Genomic DNA, 26,421 nt, shown 5'->3' with positions numbered 1-26,421 from the left:
ATAGTAATTAGCTCACAGCCAGTCAGACCAACCCAGACCGGAAGCAAGATTGAGTTGGTACAGGCACATGGCCCCTACTCCTTATTCACCCAGACTGGAATCAGGAGTGAGGTGACACAGGCAAGCAGCCCCCACTCACCAAGACCGGAAGACAGAGTAAGGTGACAAGGGCACCAAGCCCAGACTTATCCAGCCAGGAAGCAGTAGTGAGGTGATGCAGGGACATGGCCCCTACCCACCCAGACCGGAGGTTGTCATGAGGTGACACAGGCAGCATGGCCCTTACTCCCCCACTCATGCAGACCAGAAGCAGGAGTGAGGCGAAACAGGCACGTGGCCCCCACTCACCTAGAGTGGAAGCAGGAGTGAGGTGAAACAGGCATGCAGCCCACACTCACCCAGACTGGAAGTGGGAGTGAGGTGGTGCAGGCACACGGCTCCTACCCACCCAGACCAGAAGCAGGAGTGAGGTGACACAGGCATGCGGCCCCTATTCATCTAGCCAGGAAGCAGAAGTGAGGTGATGGTCGCATGCCACACCAGAGGCATGATCCTAGCATTCCATGGCAGCTCTCTTCTCTCCCAGCCTTTGTGAAGGGCTGCTAGGTTCCATGATGCACTCCGGAGGTCAAGGGGCTGGAGCCAAGGTTGCTGCTGCCTCCCCCAACTGTTACTCCACCTGCTGCAGCTATGGTAGCAAATTTAATAAGTTCTAATTCACAGACCATATACTATGAACTATTAGTGTCTTCATGTACCATGTTCCACTTGCTAGTCACTTAATTGTATAGTTGCCAATGTCTTAAGTGTTCACTGACTTGTAAATATGCTGGAATGGAAATCCTAATATCACTGATGTCTTTTAATTTCTAGGAATGATGATTTTGAAATGACCCTTTCTGAAGAGAAGAGGAGGGGACATAGACTCAACTGTTCAAGAGTGCCTTTGGTTGACATTATTGGCCCAAGAATGAGTCGACACAGCTGGTATCCAGTTGTTTTGTGTTAGTCTTTGGGTCATGTTTTCTGTTTGGCCTTGGAGTCTTAGGCTTCTCTTTGTAGACACAGAAGATGGGAAAGTAATTGCCAAGGCTTATATAATCAGGAGCCATTTACTTCCTGCCCTTCTGAAATGGCATCTCACTACATAGCCAAGATGGCCTTGAACTTATTTTGCTTCTGCTTCAGCTTCCCAAGTGATGGAATTACAGGCTTACCATACCATGCCGAGCTATCTCTCATGGACCATTTGAAATAGAAAAATCATGACATGTGCTCTGTATCTACTAAGAGACTTGTGCAAAGACCAAATAATTTACAACCCTGTTGTTAAGAATATAGACTCATATTCAACTGAATTTCAAATTCAATTTTGGTTTCTTACCTGCTTTGGGTTAAAGAGGTAGACACTATATCACTGAGTTTTATTCACTTGTACAGAAATGTGGATGGTGCCAGGGACAGGTGGCTCATGCCTATAATCTTACTCAAGAGGCTGAGATGTAAGGATTGTGTTTTGAATCCAGCCCGGGCAGAAAAGTCAACATTAGAATAGGAGGGCAAGAGCCAAACTGATGAGCCAGATACTCTTCTGAAAAATGGTTTAATATGGTACAATGTTTCCCATATGTCAGTTTGTCATTCTGCTTCTAGTCAGAAAATTTATAAGGCTCAGAAAAGGATTCAAGCTCTCTGTTAAACCATACTGTAGCCATTTTGATTTGTATTAAAGGAATAATCAATTTAGACATTGGTAGCTCATGCCTATAATCCTTGCTGCTTAGGAGGCTGAGATCTGAGGAACATGAGTTCAGGCCAGCCCAAGCAGAAAGTCCATGAGACTTGTCTACAATTAAGCAGTGATAAACCCAGAAGAAGAGGTATGCCTTAATACAGTATTATTCCTAAGGAAAAAGCTTTATTTAAGCTGGCTTAAAACTTTGGGTCATATGTTGGGACATTGCCACGTACAATGCTGCTGGACCCTGCCTTCCTTTGGTGTGTTTGCCTAGAGCCTGGCTTTCACTCCTGTGGATATAGGCTGTTTAGCCCACAACCTTGGGGGTGGCATGATCCGTGTATGCCATATACTGCCCAGACAAAAACCTATGATGGAAGCAATGATTGACAAGGTGTTAGTCCAAAGTTACAATGGTAAGGATGTATTCTGTTTAGCTTTTTTCTTTAGTTAATTGCTTTTTAAAGTTTATCTGCTTATTTAATGTACTCTAGGAAATCAAAAGTTAATATTTGGAATTTTTGGTGCAATTTGCAACTAGGCAAGTAGAGCACCCATTGCCCCCAAATTCAACATTTAAAATTATTAAAACTCTGTTCAGATGTTTTAGTCATCAGAAATTTGAGCCAGGGATGGGAGCTCACACTTGTAATGCTAGCTGCTGGGTCTTGACAGATACAGAGAGGATTATGATTTGATGTTAGCCCAGGAAAAACATTCAAAATATTGGATCTCAATCAATATTGAACCCAATGCATTGTGCTTCTTATTTCATCTACTCAGAAAGGGTAAAAAGAAGGATTATGGTCCATGCTGGTCTGGTCATAGACATAAAACCCTACCACAAAAATAGCTAAAGCCAAGCCAGGCGCAGGTGGCTCATGCCTGTAATCTTAGCCACGCAGGAGGCTGAAATCTGAAGATCACAGATCAAAGCCAGGCCAGGCAGCCCAGTGAGACTCATATCTCCAATAAACCACTAGAAAACCAGAAGTGGTACTGTGGCTCAAACAATAGAGCTTTCACCTTGGGCTGAAGAACTCAGGGACAACTCCCAGGCACAGAGTTCAAGTTACATAACCAACAAAAGAAAAATGAGGGCTGGGAAGGCGGTCAGTGGTAGAGTGCTTGCCTTGCATGCCTGAGGCCCTGGGTTCGATTCCTCAGCACCACATAAGCAAAAAGAAAAAAGCCAGAAGTGGCGCTGTGGCTCAAGTGAAGAGTTGAGGGACAGTGCCCAGGCCCAGAGTTCAGGCTCCACGACTGGACTCCCCCCCAAAAAAAAAGAAAGAAAGAAAGAAAAATAACTAAAGCCAAAAAAAGCAGGTGTATGGCTCATCTGGTAAAGTACCTACCTAAAATGCATGAGGCCCTGAGTTTAAGTTCTAGGATAGAAAGGGGGAAAGGATGTGAAGGAATAGAAGGAAGAAAAGAAGGAAGGGAAAAGTTATTCTGTATATTGTACTTGCCTAGCTATTTCATTAAGGTGGCTTCTCATTCCTTTTTTTTTGTTTTTTGGTCGGTTGTGGGGCTTGAACTCAGGTCCTGGATCCTGTCCCTGATCTTTTGTGCTCAAGGATAGTGCTCTACCATTTTGAGTTACATTGTCACTTACGGTTTTCAGTGGTTAATTGGAAATAAGAATCTCATAGATTTTCCTTCCTAGGCTGGTGTTGAACCTTGATCCTCAGATCTCAGCCTTCTAACTAGCTAGAATTACAGGTATGAGCCATTGGCTCTGGTCACTCATTTGTTTTCTTTCTTTTTATTTGTAAGTCATAGGACTTGAACTCTGGGTACTGTCCCTGAGCTCTTCAGCTCAAGTGAAGTGCTCTACCACTTGAGCCAGAGCCCACTTCTGGTTTTCTGGTGGTTAATTGAGGATAAGAATCTCATGAGCTTTCCTATATGGGCTGGCTTTGAACTGCAATCCTCAGATCTCAGGATTACATGTGTAAGCCACCTGCACCCAACTTCCTCATTTATTTTCTCATGGTGAGTTGTAGCTGATTTCCCTACTCCTTGTAGTTCCTAGCAACTACAAAGTAGTCCTAGAGGTACCTCATCCTTTATAGTAGTCCTTAGGACCAAGTGACTGCTGAGTGCAGGAAAGCAGATGAGGCCAATATAAAATACAATGCTATCTATCTATCTATCTATCTATCTATCTATCTATCTATCTATCTATCTATCTATCTATCTATCTATCTATCTATCTATCCAGTGGAGAGAACTAACGCAGTCCCCCACTACCACAAATTATACAGTCGAATTTCCCACATTTGGGGAAATCTCAGGGGTCAGCACATCTGAAGTGCAATAGATAAGCCTGGCCCTGGGAAAACCATCTTCATGATCATAGTATCTCCCCTGCCAGGTAAGTAACAAGTGCCAGGTAAGTAACAAGGCTGACTTGGTATTTAAAAAACTAACAAACACATGAGAGTAGTTCACATTTGTAATCCTAGCTACTCAGAATGCTGAAATCTGAGGATTAAGCTTTAAATACTAGATAAATTTTGCTGAATTTTTATTAAAGCTCCTTTGGTGTTTTTAATTGAAGGTTTTATTTATTTTCTTATTTTACTGTTTCTTACTGTGACTACCAAAAAGCTGAGTGACTTCCGTGGCTTGTATTCCTGGATTACTTTGGAGGTGCTCTAAGACTTCATCAGAGGCCAGACTTGTTCTACTCAGTGGAGTAGCCAGCCACAAAGTTGTAAGTGACAATACTTACAGTAAGCAAAATTACATAAAATTAAAAATTCAGACACACATTTCCACTAGCCATATTTCAAATAAAAATAGAATTCAAGTTTCAGTGAATGTTAGTAAAGTTATAATGCATTCATTTTATGTGTCCCCTGTCACACTGCCACAGAAGAATGGAATACTTAAGGCATATCATGTGACTCCCAAGGCCTGGATGTACTTACTCTGTTCCTTTACAGAAAATGTTTGCCTGACCATGTACCCTAGTGAATATCATTTATTATGCAGAGCTACCCTCTTTTCTATATGCTGTTATTTCTCCCTATACTTTTCTCCCTCCCTCTCTCTTCCCTCACCCAATCCCTCCCTTTCCTTGTTTTAGGGATCAAAACTCATGCATGGTAAGTTGCTAAGCTGAATCTCAGCCCTGTGTATGATTTTGTGTTTGGTGAGGGGGTACTTTTTCAGGGCTTGAACTTTGGCCCTGGACACTATCTCAACTTTCTCCCTCCCTCCCTCCCTCCCTTCCTTCCTCCCTCCCTCCCTCCCTTCCTCCTTTCCTTTCTTCCTTCCTTCCTTCCTTCCTTCCTTCCTTCCTTTCTTTCTTTCTTTCTTTCTTTCTTTCTTTCTTTCTTTCTTTCTTTCTTTCTTTCTTTCTTTCTTTCTTTCTTTCTTTCTCTCTTTCATTTTGTCAGTCATGGGGCCTGAACTCTGAAATCTGGGCCTGGTCACTGTCCCTCAGCTCTTTAGATGAAGGATAGTGCTTTACCATTTGAGCCACAGCACCACTTCTGGCTTTTTCCGACTTATGTGGTGATGAGTAATGGAACTCAGGGCCTTATGCATGCATGACAATCACTCTACCCCTAAGCAACCTTCCCAGCCCTCATTTTATTTTAAAAATAAAATTCAAAACATGCCTTTTATGAATCTTCTTTCAATTTATTGAAACATAGTATATATTCTTTAAGCTGTTTTTAAAATATTTTTAGTGTAAAAATATTGTACAGAAGGTTTACAGTTACATGAGTAAAGTAGTGGGCACATTTCCTAGTGAGCATTGTCACCTCCTCCTTTCTTTTTCCCCAAACATCCCTTCCCTCCCCACCTTCCCAACACCTCCCATCCACCACAAATGTTGTAAAGTTTGTTTTCAACATAGTGTTTTGTACATCTCATTGTTACAATGGGTTAAACTGTATCCTTATTTAAACATCTTGTTATGTACATATAAGACGCAGGTCACCAGAAACAAATACAGTGAATACAGAGTAATACCCTGGAGGAAGAACATACCAGAGAAATAAAAAAAATCACATAGTACATTATAAATATGTTAAAAACAATAGCAAGAAAGAAAAAAGCACTTGAGTTACTATCTTGAGGTTTATTTCACTTAACATCATCCTATATGGTCATATGTACATAGCTTTTGATTTTTTCTTCTTGTCCTAGACATATACTAGATATTGAAAAAAAGGGAAACTATAAGACCTACGTTTTGGGGGGGCCTGGCCTACTTCACTTAATATAATTTTTTCCAAGTCTTTCTATTTCCTAACAAGTGGGGTGATGTAATTCTAATGGAGGCATAGAATTCCATTGTGTACGTGTGTATGTGTGTGTTTGTGTGTGTGTGTGTGTGTGTGTGTGTATTATATATATATATGTATATATACATATATGTATATATATATGTATATATACATATATATGTCACATTTTCTTGATCCATTTATCTACTGAGGGACACCTGGGTTGGTTCCATATCCTAGCTATGGTAAATAATGCTGCAATAAACAATTGTGCTGGTAGCTTTAATATAGCCTTGTTTGCGATCATTTGGGTAAATGCTCAAAAGTGGTATTTCTGGGTCATAGGGAAGCTCTATGTGGAGTCTATTGAAGAATATCCATACTGCTTTCCAAAGTGGATGAACAAGTTTACACTCCCACCAACAATGCAGTAAGGTTCCTTTTTGACCACATCCCCTCCATCATCTGTTATTATTAGAGTTCTTGATTATAGCCATTCTAACTGGGGTGAGGTGGAATCTCAACATTGTCTTGATTTTCATTTTTATTCTTCATGTGTCTATTGGCCATTCCTATTTCCTCTTCAGAGACCTTTCTCTTTAAGTCTTTAGCCCACTTATTCATGGGGCAGTTGTTTCTTTGAGGATTGGTTTTTGGGGAATTTAATTTTTTGAGTTCTAAATATATTTTAGATATGAGACCCTTGTCCATTGTATGGCTAGTGAAGATCTTCTCCCAGTACTTGGGCTTTCTATTGATCTTGCTAGCTATGTCCTTTGCCATGCAGAAGCTCTGCAGTTTCACGCAATTCCATTTGTCCAACCTTTCTATGATTTTATGTGTTTCTGGGCCTTTATTAAGAAATTTTCGGCATGTGCCAAGGAGACCTAGAGGTTTTCCTCTTCCTTCCTGAAATGTTTTCAGGCTATCTGCTTTGACTCCAAGGTCTTTGATCCATTTGGAGTTGATTCTGTTGCAGGGTGCTATATAAGGATCTAGTTTTAGTTTTCTACAGGTGTGAAATATAGTATATATTTTATAAGTCTTTGTCCATCTCTCTAGAGGCCTCCACAAGTTTATATGTATTTGTAGCTTGGGAAGGGAAATAAGATTTAAATCAGGACAGTAGGAGGCTATGGTTTATAAGACTCATTTGAGACCCTTTTGGAAGGAATGTTGACTTTTTCCATCTGATATCCTACAGATGACAATCTTGGTACATGTATTGAGTAGTCACAGGATAGGAAGCTTGTACTGATTTCTCCTGACTTTCCCCTGGGGACAAAGAAGGTGAAGTAGCCATAGGCATGAATCTGTAGGGGGATTGCAATTTATTTGTACTGACTGTATATTTCTAATTACTGTTGCCACAGGCCAGTGGGTGAAAGGTTTTTTTTTCCTTTCCTACTTTAGCTGTAACTAGTTATTTTTCATTTTTTAAATTTTATTTTATTGTAAAGAGTCTATAGAGGGGTTAGAGTTACATAAATAAGGCAATGAGTACATTTCTGGTCAAGCATTGTTACCCATTCCCTTGTTTATCTTCCACTATCCCTTACCTCCCCCACCTCCCACACTCCTCCCCTCCCCACCCGAAGTTGTAAAGTTCATTTCCAACATACTGTCTTATGGGTGTCATTGTTGCAACGGGTCATCCTGTGTCCTTGTTTTAGCATTTTGTTATTTCCCTTCCCCTCCCCAAATTAGAAAAATGTATCTACAAGATGCAGGGTATCAAAGTCAAGCACAGTGACAACAGGGGATATACCACAGGGGGAAGAATATACAAAGGAAACCAAACACTTACATAATAAATCTAAAACAACAACAACAAATGAACCCCAAGATATAGTAATTTGTTTTTATAGGATATTTATTCTAAAACTCCCTAGACATCTTAAGTTTGGACTGTTTCTTTTTTTTCTGCCAGCCTGTGGTTTGAACTTAGGGCACTCTACCGCTTGAGTCCCAGAGCACCACTTTGAGCTTTTTCTGAGTAGTATATCTTATATAGAGTGTCATAACTTTCCAGCTTAGGCAGGTTTCAAATAATGATCCTTAGTTCTCAGCTTCCTGAGCATCTAGGAGTACAAGTATGAGCCACTAGGACCTGGCTTGAATAATCCCATAGTTTTAACTAGCTGTTTTCATATCCCCTACCAACAATGCTTTCTCATACTTTTTAAAGTTATCTCTAAATAGCTTAGGAAGGAGTTTGAGCATTGCTTAATCATTTTTTCACTTTCATTAGTATATACTAGTTGCACACACTGAGAGGTTTGATGGAGTTACTTCCACACACGCATATGATATACTTGCTCACATTCATCCTGACATCCCAGTGCCCAGCCCTTGAATTCAAGGCCCAGAACTACTGTGTACATGCAAACATTCACGGAGACACACACACACACACACACACACACAGAAGAACAATTAGCAAAGGTTATACTATTGATCAGGAACTGCAAGGAAACATGGGAAGGTAGATTGTCTTTTCCCAGTTTCTCTGTCTTCCTCCATTCTCTGCTTTTCCTCAGAACAACTCAAGCCCTCCACACCTCGCTTCTGTCTGTTTGAACACCCTGAGCCTGGCTTCCAGTATGCCATTCATAGGGAGCTGCCCTTGCCTGGATAGATGGTCCTCAAAGTAAGCAGAGTGTCTCAGGTTATATTTTATTTTTCCATTTGGAGTGTGAATGCAGGCCCTGGGACCATAAGCAGCATCTTGAAGTGTATGGACAGCTGTTTTGAGCTACAAAACTCACCTCAGAAAACAAGCAGAGGAAGTGGGATGCAAAATACACAACCTGAACCAATAGATCTATAGGTGACTGAGAGCCAATTTCCACATTAATGTGAATACAAGGGTGAGTCCATTTGAAGACAGGTCTCCAACGATTTAATGGGACCCCATGGACAAGCCTGGCAGGAAGACACGTGTGTGTGTGTGTGTGTGTGTGTGTGTGTGTGTGTGTGTGCCTGAAGGCTGGGCTGGGGCTCAGGCTGAGGCTGAGTGCAACCTGCCCTTATGCCTTTTTTGCTGCTCTACCACTTCATCCACAGCTCCACTTCTGGCTTTTTTGTTAATTGATTGGAGATGAGATTCTGATGGACTCTCCTACCATGGCAGGCTTCAACTCTGATCTTCAAATCCCCGCCTCATGAGTAGCTAGTATTAAAGAAGTGAGGCACTGGAACCTGTCAGGAAGCCTCTTAAATAACAGAGCTATTTTTAGGGAGACAGGAAACACCTCAGTCCAAAAGATGGTGTTGCGTTTTCATGTTTTAAAAGAAAAAATGCACTCAATATTGAAGTGTGAAGTAATATTGAAGGAAAGAAGACAGCAAACTTTCATAAATCTGGTGTTGTGAAAGCCCATCAGACATGAGTGTTTCATATAGGAATCAAAATAATATCCATGTGGCAACATTGAGACTCACCCATGTGGTCACTTGAACTGGTTGAAGACCTATTCTCAGACTGACTAACCTTCAAAAGTCTGGGATTCTGCTCTGTGGAAGATGTTTTCCAGTCACACTTGTAAGTCTCTTAGTTCTGTTTTTCACACTTCTCATCCCTCATTCTTAGTATTCACCAAGTATCTTTTCCATTGCTGCTCCAGAAGATGCTTTCAATGTCACTGTAAGAAGTGGCGCTGTAGCTCAAGTGGTAGAGCGCTCGCCTTGAGCTGAAGAGCTGAGGGACAGCGCCCAGGCCCAGAGTTCAAGCCCCACGGCCAGCCAAAAAAAAAAAAAGAATCTTTGGGGCTGGGAAGGTGGCTCAGTGGTAGAGCACTTGCCTTGCATGCCCGCGGCCCTGGGTTCGATTCCTCAGCACCACATAAGAAAAAAGCTGGAAGTGGCGCTATGGCTCAAGTGGTAGAGCACTAGCCTTGAGCTGAAGAGCTGAGGGACAGCGCCCAGTCCCAGAGTTCAGGCCCCACGACTGGACCCCCCCCCCAAAAAAAAGAAAGTAATATCAATGTCACTGTAAGGATTCATCTAATAAGAGAAACTTGTTTGAAGAACTTTAATACTTATATTAATAATATCATTACTAATAAAGAGTATTATTCAAGAACTACTTTAAGATAAATAAAACATGATTCAGAGCAGTTATGTAGTTTGGATATTAAATCTGATAACACACATATATTCCTAGGCCATTACAAATCTGTAGTTACTTCAATCTTACAATACAAATGTTCTTAAGAAAGAAAGTGTTGATAATATAAGCAACCCAGTAGTTGTTGAATGAGATAAATATAGTGAGGACTTCTGTTGAGCTAGTACACACTGGTTCTTGCTCTGAAAGCATCACCTATCTGTTCTGAGAGCCAGTCAGGCTTAAGTAGGACACATGCTTCCGGATGACAGACCTGCCTGGCATTCACTGCCTAAGTCCATTCAGGCCCACAGCCCATAGGCAATATAGAACAATCTTCAGAACAGTCATCCTGACTTTAAAGTTCAAGCCTCTAATCCTAGCACATCAGCAGACTGATGTCTGAGGATTGTGGTTCAAAGTCACCCTGGGCAGCAAAGTCTGGAAGACTCTTATCTCCAGTTAACCACAAAAAAGCCACAGTGGAAGGGATAAACTGAGAGCAAGGGAAGGGGTGTAATTGTCCCCAAAAAATGTATTCATTACCTGACAACTGTTTAATTTAACTGACTTAACTGTTACCCCTCTGAACGTCATATTCCTAATAATATTTTTTTAAGAAAAGGAAAGATGAGTCTGGGAAGGTGGCTCAATGGTAGAGTGCTTTCCTTGCATTCATGAGGCCCTGAATTCAATTCTTCAGTACCATATAAGCAGAAAGAAAGCTGGAAGGCACACTGTGGCTCAAGTGGTAGAGCACTAGCCTTGATCTGAAGAGATGAGGGACAGTGCCCAAGCCCAGAATTCAGGCCCATAACTTACAAAAAAAATAAAGAAAAGGAAATAAAAAAGGAAGAGTATTGCTGCCAGGCTCAGTGGCCAAGCCTGTAATCCTAGCTATTCATGAGGCTGAGGATCAGTGATTGAAGCCAACTTGGGTTGGAAAGCCTATACGACTTTTATCTCCAATTATGTACAAAAAAACCTAGAAGTAGAGTTGTGGCTCCAGTGGTAAAGCAGTAGCCTTGAGGGGAAAAACATAAACTACAGGGATAGTATCCATTTCCTGAGTGCAAGCCCCAGAAAGGCACAGAATAAAAGAAGGAAAGACACTATGAACTTGGTTTATCTGTACCTGAGATGTCCTTGTTAGAGACGATTATGGACTGAAACTCTGAACAGGGCATACTAGGTCTGGCATTTTTTCTGCACAAACTGTGTGCACAACCATCTTAACTCCTTCGCTATTCTATAGTTGCAGGTTGCATTATCTTCTCACCATGGAAGAGGTCCAGTATTTACTTTCCCTAGGGTACCTGTTTCCTTGTCTTCTGCTCTTTATTCATGGACAGCAGTATTTTAACTGAGAATGCAAGGAGGAGGATTGGCAAGGCCTTGAAAAAGAGAATTTGCTAGAAGTGGGTGAGACAGTGGTGATAATGCCCAGGACCAGGTGAGCATTTTGGTGATGATTGGGCATGGTGTGTCATTCTTTATCAATATGCTGAGGGGCCATGGGCATGAAGAGGAGGCCTCAATGCCTCCTGGGGTCATTCAGATTACACAGATATAAGCCAGCTAATCTTCCTCTCACTTTCCCAGCATGGAGTTATGGGTCCTGCCTGGAAGGGGACTCATGCCCAAGTATGGACAGCTATCCACACAACATCCAGTTGTGTCCTCTACATTGTTACTACATTGAGAGCAGTGCAGCACAAATCACATGGAGCATGTCTAAATCATTAAAGGGATGGGAAAGTGGTTCTATGTTATATGGACCAAGACAGACAGAGAACACCATATAAGTTCCCTTTCAGAGACCCCACTTCTGTTCAATGGCCAAGAGAACATACAGGAAAACCTCCAGAAGGAGGAGCTATGTTCCTAACCTGGACCTTCACTGCATGATTTCCCAAAGCTTATGGATACAATAAAACTAAATCTCTCCAAGATCAGGCATGAAGTCTCTCAGAGACCATTGCCCACATCTGTGAGGAGAGCATAGGAGGTAAAATGGACTGTCAGGGAGGGGAATAGCCACAGAGTGTCTCCGTGACATCTCTGGCATCCAGTATTCAGATAATTAGGGAAAGGTTACGAAAGCCTATTTGGTGTGGATAATGAATCATTGCAGCAGGTGGCACAGAGGATGGGAAAGCTAGTTGAAGAATACATGGGTCCCATCAAGTCCCAAGATGTGCAGATCTACCATCAAGAGAGCTGGACTATATGTTGGATATGTTACATGATAGCCTTTGCTAATGCCAGGTCTTAGACATGTGTTATACTACAGTGACTCTGCTGTCTACTACCACAAAGGCATGTAAGAGAGAGAAACTTGATACAGTTGCTGACGTCACCAAGATCATCCTAAGGAAGAACTTCATAGACATTATCATCTGATTGTGTGTGGGGTCTGGGGTGGGGTGGGGGGTGTATGTGTGGACACTAGAGATTCAACTTTGGGTCTGGACAGTGCCCCTGAGCCTCTTTTGCTCAAGGCTTGTACTATAGCTCTTAAGCCACAGCTCCACTTTCAGCTTTTTTGATATTTTATTGAAGTCTCACAAGTATTTACTTACAAGATAAACTTTAATTATGAGGTGATATGATTTTAAGGATGATATACTACTATGCAAATGCAATAAATAAAAATAGGAGGTAAAAAGACACTCTAAGGACTATATAGGAAGTTTTATGAAAGCCATGAAAGTATATCTTAAAAAAGTGTTATTAGTGACTTAAACAGCAGTGCTAAATTTTTTGTCCTGTATAAATGAATGAAGTCAGTTATTTCTGCTTAAATGTATAATGTTATTTTTCTCTTTTTACTGTTTGTAATCCATACTATTAATATTAATAGGTGTAGGAGACTCAAGCTTAGCTGTTGAACCTGGAAAAGGTTTGAGAGGTTGGAACATCACCTGAATAGTACTCAGAAAGCTGAGAGCTGACTATGCAAAGGTTAAAACACAGCTCTGTGAAGTAAGCCAGGCCCAAAGAAATATAAGTCCCATGGTTTCCCTTATTTGAAATAACTAGTATATGTCTGAGACAAACAGAAACTGTCAGACAAGTTGATGTTAGGTGAAATGAACCCCAAGATAAGGATTCAAATGTTTTTTTTTTCTTTCTTGAGATTGTTTCCAACATATTTATAAAATGATTTCTTTGTTGCTTTGTATGTACCTCCCCATGGAATTAGCCCTGCTTTCACTGTAGTTGATGTTGGTATAATTTGTGGAAAGGAAGGAAAAAAAACAAATTGTTTAAATAGGGATACTGGTGGACCCATTGCATGAATGAGATGTACAACACGTTATGTCGAAAAGCGAACTTTACAACTTTGAGGGGGAGGTAGGAAGAGCTGGAGGGAGGGGTGGGGGGCGCGACATGGGGAGGGATGGGAGATGGGAAGGGATAGGAAGGGAAAACAAAGGAGGAGGCAGCAATGCTTGATAAGAAATGTACTCATTATCTTGCCCATGCAATTGTAACTCCTCTGTATGGTATTTTCACAATAAAAAAAAAAAACAAATATATAAATAGGGTTACAGGTGACCCCATTAAAACAATGAAATGTATAAGATGTTATGTTGAAAAATGAACTTTACAACTTCGGTAGAGCGTGGGGGTAAGGAAGGGGGGTTGAGAGGGGAAGGGATGGTAAGGGGAAACAAAGGAGGAGGCAACAATGCTTGATAAGAAATGTACTCACTATCTTGTCAATGTAATTGTAACTCCTCTGTATGGTATTTTCACAATTTTAAAAAAAAGCACAGCTGTGGAGAGTGTTAAGCTATTGCCCCCTTCCATAGTGCTTTAAAGGCCTTGAAGCCTGGGAGGTAAAAGAATTGACAACTTAACCTAGGAAGCTAGATAAAATAGACCAAATGTCTGGATTTTCTCTAGGTTGCATTCTCCTTTCTCAAAACAAAAAGGGAACCAGTGTTTCTCTCTCACTGTGGTGGTTCTGATTGCAATATAGAAGCTTCATTTTTGCATGTATCCATGGTAACCTTCCCAGTGTGAATCCAAATAAATATGATTGCTTGTATGACCTGGGGCCCAAGTGCCAGTAAGCCTTGGGACCCCAGGTCCTCATTGATTTTTTTTTCTTTTTCTCTATACCTGTCCGTGTATTTTCTAATTTTCTTCAGCTTGGTATCCTATTGCACTGCCTTGGGTTGCAATTAGCAACAAATATGAATATTCTTGAGTTGTAAAACATAAAGGACTTACAAACTTTCTTATCCCAGATGGCTTCAAACCACAATCCTCAGATCTAAGCCTTCTGAGTAGGATTACAGGCATAAGCCACTGGCAACCAGCATGCATCTGAAGACTTGATGTCAGTGAGATCTTTCTTGGGGAATGTCTGCACATCTCAGTCCTCCTCAGCTCTGTTCCTTCCTGTTACCCAAACAGAGTCAACATTTTCACTCCTTTATGTTCAAAATCCTTGAGGTTAGTGAACTGACTTGCCTGCCATGTACCTCCTTTCTATAAATACAATAGTGGGTTTTACTCCTTACCATCGATTAACTAAATTAACTGGGATCCACACAGAGGTGACATGTCCTTTTCTGGATTGCACACCGTACACCTATGTTTTACTTTATCTAATAAAGTTAACATAACTTACCTTGTTTGAGGGTTCTTAGTTCCCATATTTCTTCCTTCTCATCCCTCTTTCCCTTGCACAGAGGGAAGAACCATTTGGAATTGTGAAGAGTGAGTTTTTAGTCATTTTCTGAAAAGCTTTGCCAATGGATCCTGATTTCCAAGTCCTGAGTAACTGGCCTGTAAAGCCTTGTTCTTTAATCTCTCCTCAGCTGACACAAATGACCACATATATCTAAAAAAGGCTTTGGGAAATGAGTTCAGGTTATCAGTTAGGAATCCTTATTACCTGGTCACTGTGCATAAGTTGTTTTTGTTTTTTTGTTTTGTTTTGTTTGAATAGTGTACAATTAGTACCAGAATTAGACTTCCAAGTATTTTTTTTTAATTCAAAGCTAGCAGGCACTCTTATTTGAACCACAGATCAACTTCTGCCCCACACTCTTTATCTTCTGGTGGTAAATAGGACAGAAGTTTCCCACAGGAAGCCAAGGGCACTACACAGTATCCTCAAACCTGAAGACTGTGGTTCACAGCCAGCCTGGGCAGGAAAATCAATGAGCCTCCTATTCCCAACTAATCAGCAAAAAGAAGTGGAACTGTGGCTGAAGTGGTAGAGCAGCAACCTTGAGCATAAAAAAAGCTAAGAAAAAGCTAAGAAAAAAAGTTTTAAAAAAGGTAAGTGAAAAACAGATCTAGCACTAAGACAACCACAAAATAAATTTTTTTAAAAAGTGCAAGAGAGCACAAAGAGTCTTAAAAATGATAAAAATTAACAAGAAACTGGTGGCTCACACTTGAAATTCTAGCTACTCAAAACACTGAAATTGAGCATTACTATTCCAAGCCAACCAGGACAGGAAAGCCCATTGTGTGTGTGTGTGTGTGTGTGTGTGTGTGTGTGTGTGTGTGTGTGTGTGTGTGTGTGTGTGTGTATGAGTGTGTGTGTGTTCCTTTCTGGGATATGATCTACAAGTTTTTGCTTGACCATTTCCAATCTTTTGGAGGTTAATTTGAGATAAGAGTCTCATGAACTTTCCTTGTCTCCTGACAATGAACCGCAATCAGTATAAGTCAGGACTTTGTGGGAGTGTCTATACTCACCTCCTACTAACCACCAAAACCAAAAAATGAACCAAATTGCAACTGTTACTAAAGTTTTAGAGCATTCTATCCTTCAGCAGGATTGGTGAGGCCCTAAAAACAAGACAGAGAACCAACAAATAAATAAATGTATTTGAAGAAGAAAAGAGCCAATTAGTTTTTTATAATATAGACTCATATCTTTAATCCAAGCTGAAATGTAAAGATCACAGTTCGAATCCAGCCTGGGCAGGAAAGTCCAACTAACTTCTTTTTGAGTGTGCTAGACATGGGCTTGAACTTGAGGGTTTTTACTCAAGTTTAAAAATACTACTTCCTGTATCATGTGCTGAATTGGAGATGAGACTGATGGACTTTCTAGCCCAGGCTGGCTTTAATCTGTAATCCTTAGATTTTAGGATACTGTGTAGTGCCTTGGTTCCCATGGGACTCTTATTTACTATTAACCACTAAAAGAAAAATAGAGGCGGAAGTTGAGCTGAGGCTCAAGTAGTAGAGCCTGCTAGCTTTGAAATGAAAAACAAAATACCCACAACAAAACAAAACAACCCTCAGCGAGAGTCACTAGGCCTTGAATTCAAGCCTCCTCTCCCCCCAAAAAAAGACCTCAGGAGTTGAGTTTTTGTTCCTGCTAGCTTTGAGCAAAAAACAAAAGGCCAAAAATCTCATGGACAGTGAAGTAGTGTGGCCTAAATATAGAGCCTGCTAGTTTTGATCTAAAAAAAACAAGCCAGGTGCCTCTGGCTCATGCCTGTAATCCTTGCTACTCAGGAAGCTTAGATCTGAGAATCACATTTGGAAGCCAGCCTCGGCTAAAAGGTCCCCTGGTGACTGTTTTTTCCAACTAAGTAGAAGTGGCACTATGTCTGAAAATAGTAGTGTGCCTGCTGTGTCCCTGATGGACAGTTCCTAGGCATTGAGTTCAAGCCCCAAAACTGACAATATCAATAAATTGATTAATTAAATACTGAGCATAAATGAGTAGGCCCTAATAATAAAGGACATGAACTTTGAAAAAGGGGGAAGGGACAATCAAATAAATGAAAAGGTGGAAAGGGAGCATATTAAGGCCTTCTAAATCAAAACTGTAATTCTACCTGCTCAGATTACTGAAAACTGAGGACTTTGGTTCAAGCCAGCCCAGGCAGGAAAGTACAGGAGACATATTTTACTGTGTTCAGTATGGAGGCTTGAACTTGCTATGTTTTGCTCATGGCTACAGGTCTACTTCTTCCAACCTCTAGGTGGTTATTAGAGATAATTGTCTCATTGACTTTCTTGCCCAAGACTGGCATTGAAACATGATTCTCAGATTTCAGTCCTTTCTGTAATGCTCTTGACTTTCTATTGATATTCTAATCTCCTATTAACCATAAAAAAATGCAAAAGTTGAGCTGTGGCTCAAGTAGTGAAACCAGCTACTATTAAGGTAAAAATAAATAAACCTCAAGGAAAGTCATCATGACTTAATTTCAAGACCTAAGAACCACCACTCAATTAAAAAAAAATAGAACCTCAGTCACTGTGACCTGAGTTTAAGCCCTAGAAAAACAGCTGCAAAAAAGAAAAACAGCCTGTAGTTTACCTGTGGTCAAAGTTGTAGGTCATGGTAGTTTCAAGGGAAACAAAAAATCAGCATAATAGCTAGTGCCTAATAACAAATGCCAAAAAGAAAGAAATAATAAATAACTGAAAAGGTGAAAGAAGAGGTAATTAAAGATTTGTAAATGTTGACTCACACTTATAATTCTGAATGCTAAGGAAACAGAAATCTGTAGGTCATGGTTCAAAGCCATACTGGACAGGAAAGTCCATGAAACTTGCTTCAGTATGTTCAGTCGAGGGACTTAAAATTGAAGTGTTTTGCTCAAGGCTACAGCTCTACTATCTTCCACCTATTAGGTTGACTGGAGATAAGAGGCTCATTGACTTTCCTGCCCAGGCTGACTTTGAACTCTGATCCTCAGATTTCAAGCCTCTCTGTACTGCCCTGGACTACCCATGGAATTCTTGCCTCATATTAATCACTTAAAAAAGGCAGAAGTTTAGCTGTGGCTCAAGTAGTAGAGCCATTTACCCTTCAGTTAACTAAGTAAATCAATAAAACCTCAGAAAGAGAGGAGAGGAATGAGAGTGAAAGACAGAACGTCTTACAATAAGCAAAAGGAAAGAAATGTATATATCACCTGGAAGAAATAATTGTATTGTCAAAGCTTATAGAATTGTATTGTCAAAGCTTATAGAATTCACAAACTTTATCGACCATAATAATGACAATTTGCATTGTGAAGGTTAAAGTATGTTTGTGACTTCAACTAAATATCACTATTCCACAATATTCTGAAATAAGAGAAATTTAGGTAATCACCTAATCTCAATAATAGTAAAAATCTCAGAAAGAGTCACCAGGACTTAATTTCAAGCCCTAACACCAACGTGCCTAACTCCAGCCAAACACACACACACACACACACACACACACACACACACACACACACACACACACACAGAGCAGGAGCTGAGTTCTCACTCTAGGAGCAGAAGCCAAATGAAACAAAAAGTAGACTGTAGTAGACCTATGGCTTAAGTAATAAAGCAAGCTGCTTTTAAGAGAAAAGAAAAGAAAACTTGAGTATGAAGGCAAGGCCCTAAGCCCCTGACTCTTCCCAGAATGGAAATCAGTCATGGAATCCAACAGAACATGCCCCTTCAGTTCTAGGCCCTCCTATCAAAAATAGATGGTAGGCTTGTTCTTGGCTTCTGGCACAAGTACCTTGTGTAGAGGAAGCCCCTCCTCTTGCTTCCTGGATCCCAGGGTTCAGCCTCTCTTGTGAGTCAGGGTGGGAGGTGGATGGCAGTGTGGCAAGAGGTTCCAAATAGAGTGGCAGCTGTGCTAATTGACTTGAGGCTGACAGCTGGATGCCAGGGCTAAGTGATAACGGGTAGCTATCTCTGATTACCCAGCAGTAGGCAGACTGAGTTGGAGCACCTGCTGGCTCTGCCTATCAAGTCCACCCCATCTCCTCTGCCCCATAACAACCAGAGGTTTAAATGGGGATCTGAGTTGGCTGTGTCAGATTCCTGCTCCCCAGCCCTACCTGTTTTCCTCGGTGTACACCACTGCTGAGGACACGCATCCAACTGCTTTGCAGCCCTACACCGTGAGGGAGATCGTGTACATACAGGCAAGCCACTGTGGCAACCAGATTGGCTCAAAGGGGAACATGACACTGGCCTAGGATCCTAGTCTCAAATTTAGGGGGATAAGGAGGAAGAGGACGGGGTTGGAGGGTGCAGGTGGTGGTGGTCATGTCTAGGCTGAGGTAAGTGGGGCTCCATAGTAGTCCCTAACCTCCTAGAAATCAAGTCCCCCAGATAGTTTCCCCAATTTCCCTAATTTGTGTGGCCCAGGTGGGTGTGGTTTTTTAAGCAAGGCTGGGGTGGTTTCAAATCCCTTGCATGTCTTAGTCTTACCTGAGACTCAAGTCATTGTACTTAGTTTCCTGGGAATAGACTAATGCATTTTTGGTCTGATTTGAAAGAAAGGAGTGCAGTGTCTTTGAGCTGACAGATACAGAGGATTCCCTTTTTGTCAACTGATGAGTATTAGATAATTGAGAACAGTTCATCAACCTTAATGCAAATTTCTCTGAGTTTTCATGCCCTATCTCAGTTCCCTTAAGTTGGGTGTTTTCTAAATCCGTGGTTGTCGGTGTATGCTCTGAGGACCCTTGGGGTTCTGGAGACCCTTCTAGCTGAGTCTTCAAGTTACTGCTTTGGCAATTTCATGTCCATATAAGGCCAGGTTCTCATCATAGAATCCAAACAGAATATTGTATCCCGTAAGATAGAATAAACATAGGAGAACCCAGATGTCTTCTATTCAGCCAGATAGCAAAGAGATTAACAAAACTAAAATACCATCAATTTTTGTGCTTTTTTTAATTTAAAAAATTAATTTTTTTACAAAAATATTTGTGTCAACAGGACTTGGATTTCTTATAGTTATTTTAAAATCCATTGTTTGGACAGTTAACATTCTAGGCCATAATACACTTCTAGTTCCATCTCAGTTTTGGGAAATGCTAAGCGATGAGCACAACATTGACTGCACTGGCAACTATTATGTAGACAGCAGCTTAGAGAATCGAGGTATATTACAACGAGGCAGCTAGTGAGTGTCTCCTGTCTGGCTTCCAATACTGTGGCAGAATAGGTCCCTGGGGAATACTAATGACAAGGAAGGAGTTCCTGCCTTTCTTAGGGTGGTATTGTAGTTCGAATTTGGGGCCTCAATCTTGTAAGTCAAGTGCTGTATCCACCTGAGCCCCTCCACCATATATTTTGTTTTAATTTTTGAGTATACACTTGTGAATTTCCTCAGGAAAGCCTTTTACTGAATTCCCCCTACCTGAACTTGCTGACTAGCCACACCTGGATTTTTTTTTTTTTTGTCATGGGGCTTCAACTCTGGGCATAGGCATTGTCCTTCATCTCTTCAATCTTTCTTTTCCTTTTATTACCAGGGGTTCCTTTTTTTAGAACTCTCTGTGCTTCTGGGATAACTCCTTCTAGCTTAGTTTAATTCATTAATTCTGCTTGTTGTAACATATTTGGAAATTTTAAGTTTTTATGTTTACTATGCGTGAGCCGCAAAACCGCTTGTGAAGTTGTAGGAGTTTTTGGAGGCAGCATCACATCAGATGATTGATTGGGGCATCGCCCACATTTAATCTTTGGTCCTAGTCTTTATTATTTAGAGAAGTCATCTCTATTGGACTGGAAAGAAACAACATGCTCTGTTCACGGATCAATAGAAAAATAGCCAAAACGAGAATAAAAGCAATGAATGTACAGCCAAGAAGAATATAGTAAGAATAAAGGTAGAGGCTATAAAGGTGCAGCCAAGTGTATGGGAAGCCTTGAACCAACACCCCCTTCCTGCAGGCATGCTTCCTTAAAGCTCTTTGTCTAACGCGATCTCATGCAGACTCCGCAGGAGGTGGCATGACACCAACTATTTCAGGTAGTTTCTTGGAAATGAGAGTCTCCCAGAATTTCCTGCCCCAGCTGGCTTCAATCTGCGATCCTAAGATCTCAGACTTTTGAGTAGCTAGAATTTCACCCTTCAGCAACCAGAGCCCAGTTGCATTGCCCTCTTTAAAATACAGATTAAATTTCTAAAAAAAAATTTTGAAATTGAAAATTTTAAAATTTTAAAGAGGGATGTTCAGTCACTAATATATATGTGAATAGTCCAAATCATAAAGCATAAATAAAGTGTCTCACCCTGAAATCTATAACACTTCTGGACTTTAGCATTTTGAATATGAATACTTAGCCAACAATAAATTCTTTTTAAGGTTTTTAAAGTAAAAAACATTGTTGTGATGTAGAAAAACCCAATAATAATGTGTAAACACTGCTTTTAAGTGATATATATTGTCTTTCCTAACACAAACAACCTTACTGAAGTCTACAGAGTAGATTGTCAGTTTTTGTAACTGTCAATGTGAAATTCATTTAATTTTATATAAAGAGTTTCCATTCTACATCATTGTATACAAACAGAATCGTAGATAATTGGTTTTCCTGTGTAATAAACCAATGAAAAAGTGCAAACAAAAGGACAGAGCTATTTAATGTATTTGAGTTTTATAGATCTACATTTGGGGATGTCCTCACCTTCGTATTTTGTGGTGATATTGCTTAAGTAAGATATAAGACTTTAATCTTGTGGTTCCTTGGTTGAGAGTCGTTGTGTGGAATTGTATCACTGCTATGAACAGTATTTTATGTTGTGTCTTTATTAGATCCTGTATATCAGGCAGGATGGCCAGTTTTCTTCATGTCATTGTTTAGGAAGGGGGCAGTCTCAAACTCATGTTTATATCATTTTAACTGATATCCCTTTTGAAAAATCAGGTTAAATGGCAAATTGCAAGTAATTGCCCAAGGTTGCTCTGAGTATTTGAATACAGGGAAATGTGCTATTTGATAACAATTATTGAAAAATTATAACACAAGAAATATGAATTTTATGTATTTTCCCCAGGAAAGCATTATACTTGAATTTCCCCTACATCTACTTGCTGAAGAGCCACACCTGGCTCTTTTGTTTTATTTGTTTGTTTTTTTGTCGTCAGTGGCACTTAAACTCTGGGCCTATGCACTGTGCCCCAACTCTTCTGTTCAAGACAAGCAGCTCTACCACTTAAGCCACAGTGCCATTTCTGGTTTTCTATCAGTTTATTGGAGATAAGAGTCTCACAGACTTTCCTGCCCAGGCTGGCTTTGAACAGTGATGATCTCCAACTCCATAGTTGCTAAGATTATAGGCATGAGCCACTGGTGCTCTGCACCTAGCTACTTTTAATTGGGGAATGGAAGGGATAGTGGGAGAACAACAAAGGAGTGGGTAACAATGTTCGACAATAAATGTTCTCATTTCCTTACTCATGTAACTGTAACTCCTCTATACAGCACCTTTACAATAAAAATAAAATTAACAAAAAAGAGAAAGCTTCTTGCTGATAGGCAATGATGACTCACACCAATAATCCTAGCTACTCAGGAGGCTGAGAAATGAGAATCATCGTTCAAATCCAGCCTGGGCAGGAAAGTCCCTGAGACCTTTATCTCTAATAAACAACTCAGAAAACTGAAAGTGGGACTGTGCCTCAAGTGATAGAGTGCTAGCCTTGAGCTGAAGAGCTGAGGGACAGTGCCCAGGCCCAGAGTTCAAGCCCCACCATGAACAACAACAACAAAAAAAAGGTGTTGTCATCTTTCTTTTGCCCTATTAGACTCAAAGCCTGATGCTCATCTTTGCCTCCTGAGTAGCTGAGATTTCAGCCACCATGCCCAAAGCAAAGGAATAAAATGCATGGAAATAGACAACTGCAAACGTCCTTAAAGTTGCTGAAGCCTCTTGCATGGTGATTCATTCTCAAGATATCTTTTCTGTTTCCATGTCTGAAATGCTGTAATTTCTATAATGAATGCTGAGAGCCACTTAGAATCATAAGCTCTGCTCCTAAGTTCCTTGTCAAGTATAGGCCCAAGTCAACTCTTGTTCCCACAGGCAACAAATATGTTCCTCGGGCCATCATGGTGGACCTAGAGCCTGGGACCTTAGACTTAGTAGGATCGGAACCATAGAGTTTCAGACCAGACACTTCATATTTAGTACGTCAGCATGGTCCATAGAAGATGGCTAACAGGCACCCCTCCTTCGTAACATCCAGACACTCCAGTTCCCAGAGCTGAGCTGAGCCTTTATTCATCTAGATAACATCCTCACCTAACCCACCTATTTCAGTCCACGGGAGTCATGTCCCTGTCCACTCAATCAGCACAGATAAATACCAGTCTGCAAACAGCCTCTGAAGGGAATGAACAGCGAGCAGGGAATGCCTCCAACAAGGTTTCAGCGCTGCTGGCCCTTTCAAATACCTGGCAATAACAGGGAACCATTTCAGGACACCAGAAATCAAAGCACAGCTATATGTGAGCAAGGTGCAGACAAGTGCCTTCAGCTTAGCTTCCCTCTGACCATTCTGTTCTCCTGTTCCTCCTGTGAAAGTAAGTACTTTTCCAGTATTGATGCAGGCTCTGTTCATTTTTTTTGGTCGGTCGTGGGGCTTCAACTCTGGGCCTGAGCACTGTACCTCAGCTCTTCAGCTCAAGGCAAGCACTCTACCGCTTGAACCACAGCATCCCTTCTGGCTTTTTCTGTTTATGTGGTGTTGAGGAATCGATCCCAGGGCCTTGTGCATGTGAGGCAAGCACTCTACCATTAAGACCCCTTCTCATCACCAGGCTCTGTTCATTTTTAGAAGTACGTGGTTTGGGTTAAAATGTATCTTCCTCCACATTGTCTTTACTTTCTTTAGAACCTGGTTGATTTGTAGGGTCCCAGATACATTGAAAACATTTCCTGGGGGCTAGGAAGGTGGCTCAGCAGTACCGTGCTTGCATGCATGAGGCCCTGGGTTCGATTCCTCAGCACCATTAATCAGGAAAAAAAGCCAGAAGTGGTGCTGTGGCTTAAGTGGTAGAGCACTAGCCTTGAGCTGAAGAGCTGAGGGACAGCTCCCAGGCCCAGAGTTCAGGCCCACAACTGGACCCCAAAAAAGAAAACATTTCCTTTATTTCACCAGTGTATCTAAAATAATAGCCAAAGTTGCTCAGAGGAGCCTATAGTCTTCACAATGCATATAGCAAAGTCATTATTCCTGGAGTATGTGTCTCATCATGTCTTTGTGTCTGATAGGCCAGAACAGAGCAGGCAATAACTGGGCCAAGGGCCACTACACAGAGGGAACCGAGCTGGTGGAGTCAGTGCTGGAAGTGGTGAGCAGAAAGGTGTGTCTGTCTCCAGGGTTTCTAGCTGGCCTACTCCCTGGGAGGTGGCACCAGGTCAGGCATGGGCACCCTGATTCTCAACAAGATCCGAGAGGAGTTCCCAGACAGCATCATGAACACCTTCAGTGTCATGCCCTTGCCCAAGATGTTGGACACTGGCACCTTAGACTCAGTGAGATTGGAACCATTTGGCCAGTGTTTCAGACCAGACAACTTCATATTTGATACGTCATCATAGTCCATGGGAGATGGCTAACGGGCACCCCTCCTCCCTAACATCCAGACACTCTAGTTCCCAGTGCTGGGCTGAGCCTTTATCCACCTAACCCTATCATCCTCACCTAACCCTACAACACCATCTTGTCTGTCCACCAGTTGGTGGAAAATGCAGATGAAACGTTCTGCATTGACAACAAGGCCCTGTATGACATCTGCTTTTGCACTCTGAAGCTGCCCATGCCCACCTATGGAGAACTGAACCACCTGGTGTTGGCTACCATGATCAAGGTCATCACCTGCCTGCGCTTCCCTGCCCAGCTGAATGCAGACCTGCGCAAGCTGGCTGTGAACACGGTGTCCTTGCCCTGCCTGCGCTTCTTCATGCCTGGCCTTGCACCCCTGACTAGCCGTGCCAGCCAGCAATACAATGCTCTCTCAGTGCCCAAGCTCACCCAGCAGATGTTTACACCAAGAACACGATGGTCACCTGTGATCCCCGCCATGGCTTCTACCTGACAGTTGCTGCCATCTTCCGAGGCCGCATGTCCATGAAGGAGGTGGATGAGCAGATGCTCAACTTGCAGAACAAGAACAGCAGCTACTTTGCAGAATGGATCCCCAACAACGTGAAGACACTTGTGTGTGACATCCCCACACATGGCCTCACGATGTTGGCCACATTCATTGGCAACAACACGGCCATCCAGGAACCCTTCAAGCACACCTCAGAGCAGTTCAGTGCCATGTTGCAGCACAAGGCATTCTTGCACTGGTATACAGGTGAGGGCATGGATGAGATGGAGTTCACTGAGGTTGAAAGCAACATCAATGACCCGGTGTCCAAGTACCAGCAAATCAAAGATGCCACTGCTGATGAACAGGGGAAATTTGAAGAAGTCTTGTGGAAGAAGAGGTTTAAGACTTCCCATTGCTAGCAGTGCAACAGGAATGCCAGAGCCTGCCTACTGCTTCTCAAATAAATGGTGCTTTCCTGAGCTACTGTTGTCCTGCAGTGGGACCTTGCTATGTATCATCATGCTCAGCCTTCTCTGTCAGGAACTCACTGACAGTGAATGTAAAAATGCAGATTTCTTTTAAATATGATTGTTTTAAAACCCTATTTGTATAAATAAAGAAGTATACATTTTATACCCTGAGCCCTTATTCTTCTTTAGAATCCTTTTTATTCTTTCAGTGTATTTGAAATATAAATTTGGCCAGAAGGATTTAATCTTAGCAATATAGGACTGGTGCTCAAGAGGAGTATTAAATTCATGGTTTTTCTGCTATTTTGAAGAGGAGGATGACAAGTGCCAAGTTGTTGTTTTTCCCCCTGGCCCAGTTTTATACTTTTCAATCTCTCAAAAGCATGCAAGTAGCAAAAAAGCAGTTTGAAGAGAAAGAAAACTAGATCCAGATGCTACTTCTCCTTCAGACAACCACAGGTTCTTGTCTCATGTCCCATCAGAGGGATTTCAGTCACATTCCCCAGAAACAGTATCAGGAACACTGATCCCTGTGTTTAGAGTTCAGTTGGCAATGAAGCAGCACTCACAGGATGAGTGCAAGTTCCTGGTTGCCAGGGTAGTTTCTCAAGGTGTCTGGCAGCTTTAAGTACAGAAGTGATTCTAGCTGTTTGAGGGAGTGAGAGGCTGAGAAGCTGACCAATCCCATAGTGTATCAAGAACTGCTTGACACAGTACTTCCAAGTCAAACAGAGGAGGGGAGACATGGCCTCTCCCAATGACCCATTCTCATGTTCATTTTTCCAGCAGTCAAAGCTGTCTGAGGCCCACAGGGTGTTGTAAGGATATAAGGGATGGATGGATCTAGCCTGTTGGGTATGTTTACTTTACATGAGTGAAACAGAAATCTCAATTGCTTAGAACCTACAATGGCCAGGAAGAGGGTGAACACTTCTGTTTTCACTGGAGGCCAAATCAATCACTGGTTCTTTTTGCCAGAATCTTTCACTCTTCTTTCAGTGAGGCTCCAGGCAGGTTGTCTGTGCCAAG

General features: G+C 41.6%; 1 non-coding gene and 1 pseudogene across 1 annotated transcript; one reads left to right on the top strand and one right to left on the bottom strand.

Moving 5' to 3' along the window:
- Nucleotides 1-275: 275 nt before the first annotated feature.
- LOC122126903 lies at nucleotides 276-25,341 on the top strand (annotated as a pseudogene).
- On the bottom strand, nucleotides 3,960-4,123 carry LOC122126918. Its single transcript, XR_006151042.1, has one exon. It is a non-coding gene; the product is annotated as a U1 spliceosomal RNA (small nuclear RNA).
- Nucleotides 25,342-26,421: the final 1,080 nt, after the last annotated feature.

This window comes from Dipodomys spectabilis, unplaced genomic scaffold (genome assembly GCF_019054845.1).
Source record: "Dipodomys spectabilis isolate Male_0828 unplaced genomic scaffold, ASM1905484v1 ptg000290l, whole genome shotgun sequence".
NCBI lineage: Eukaryota > Metazoa > Chordata > Mammalia > Rodentia > Heteromyidae > Dipodomys > Dipodomys spectabilis.
This window is presented reverse-complemented; position numbering and strand designations above follow the sequence as displayed.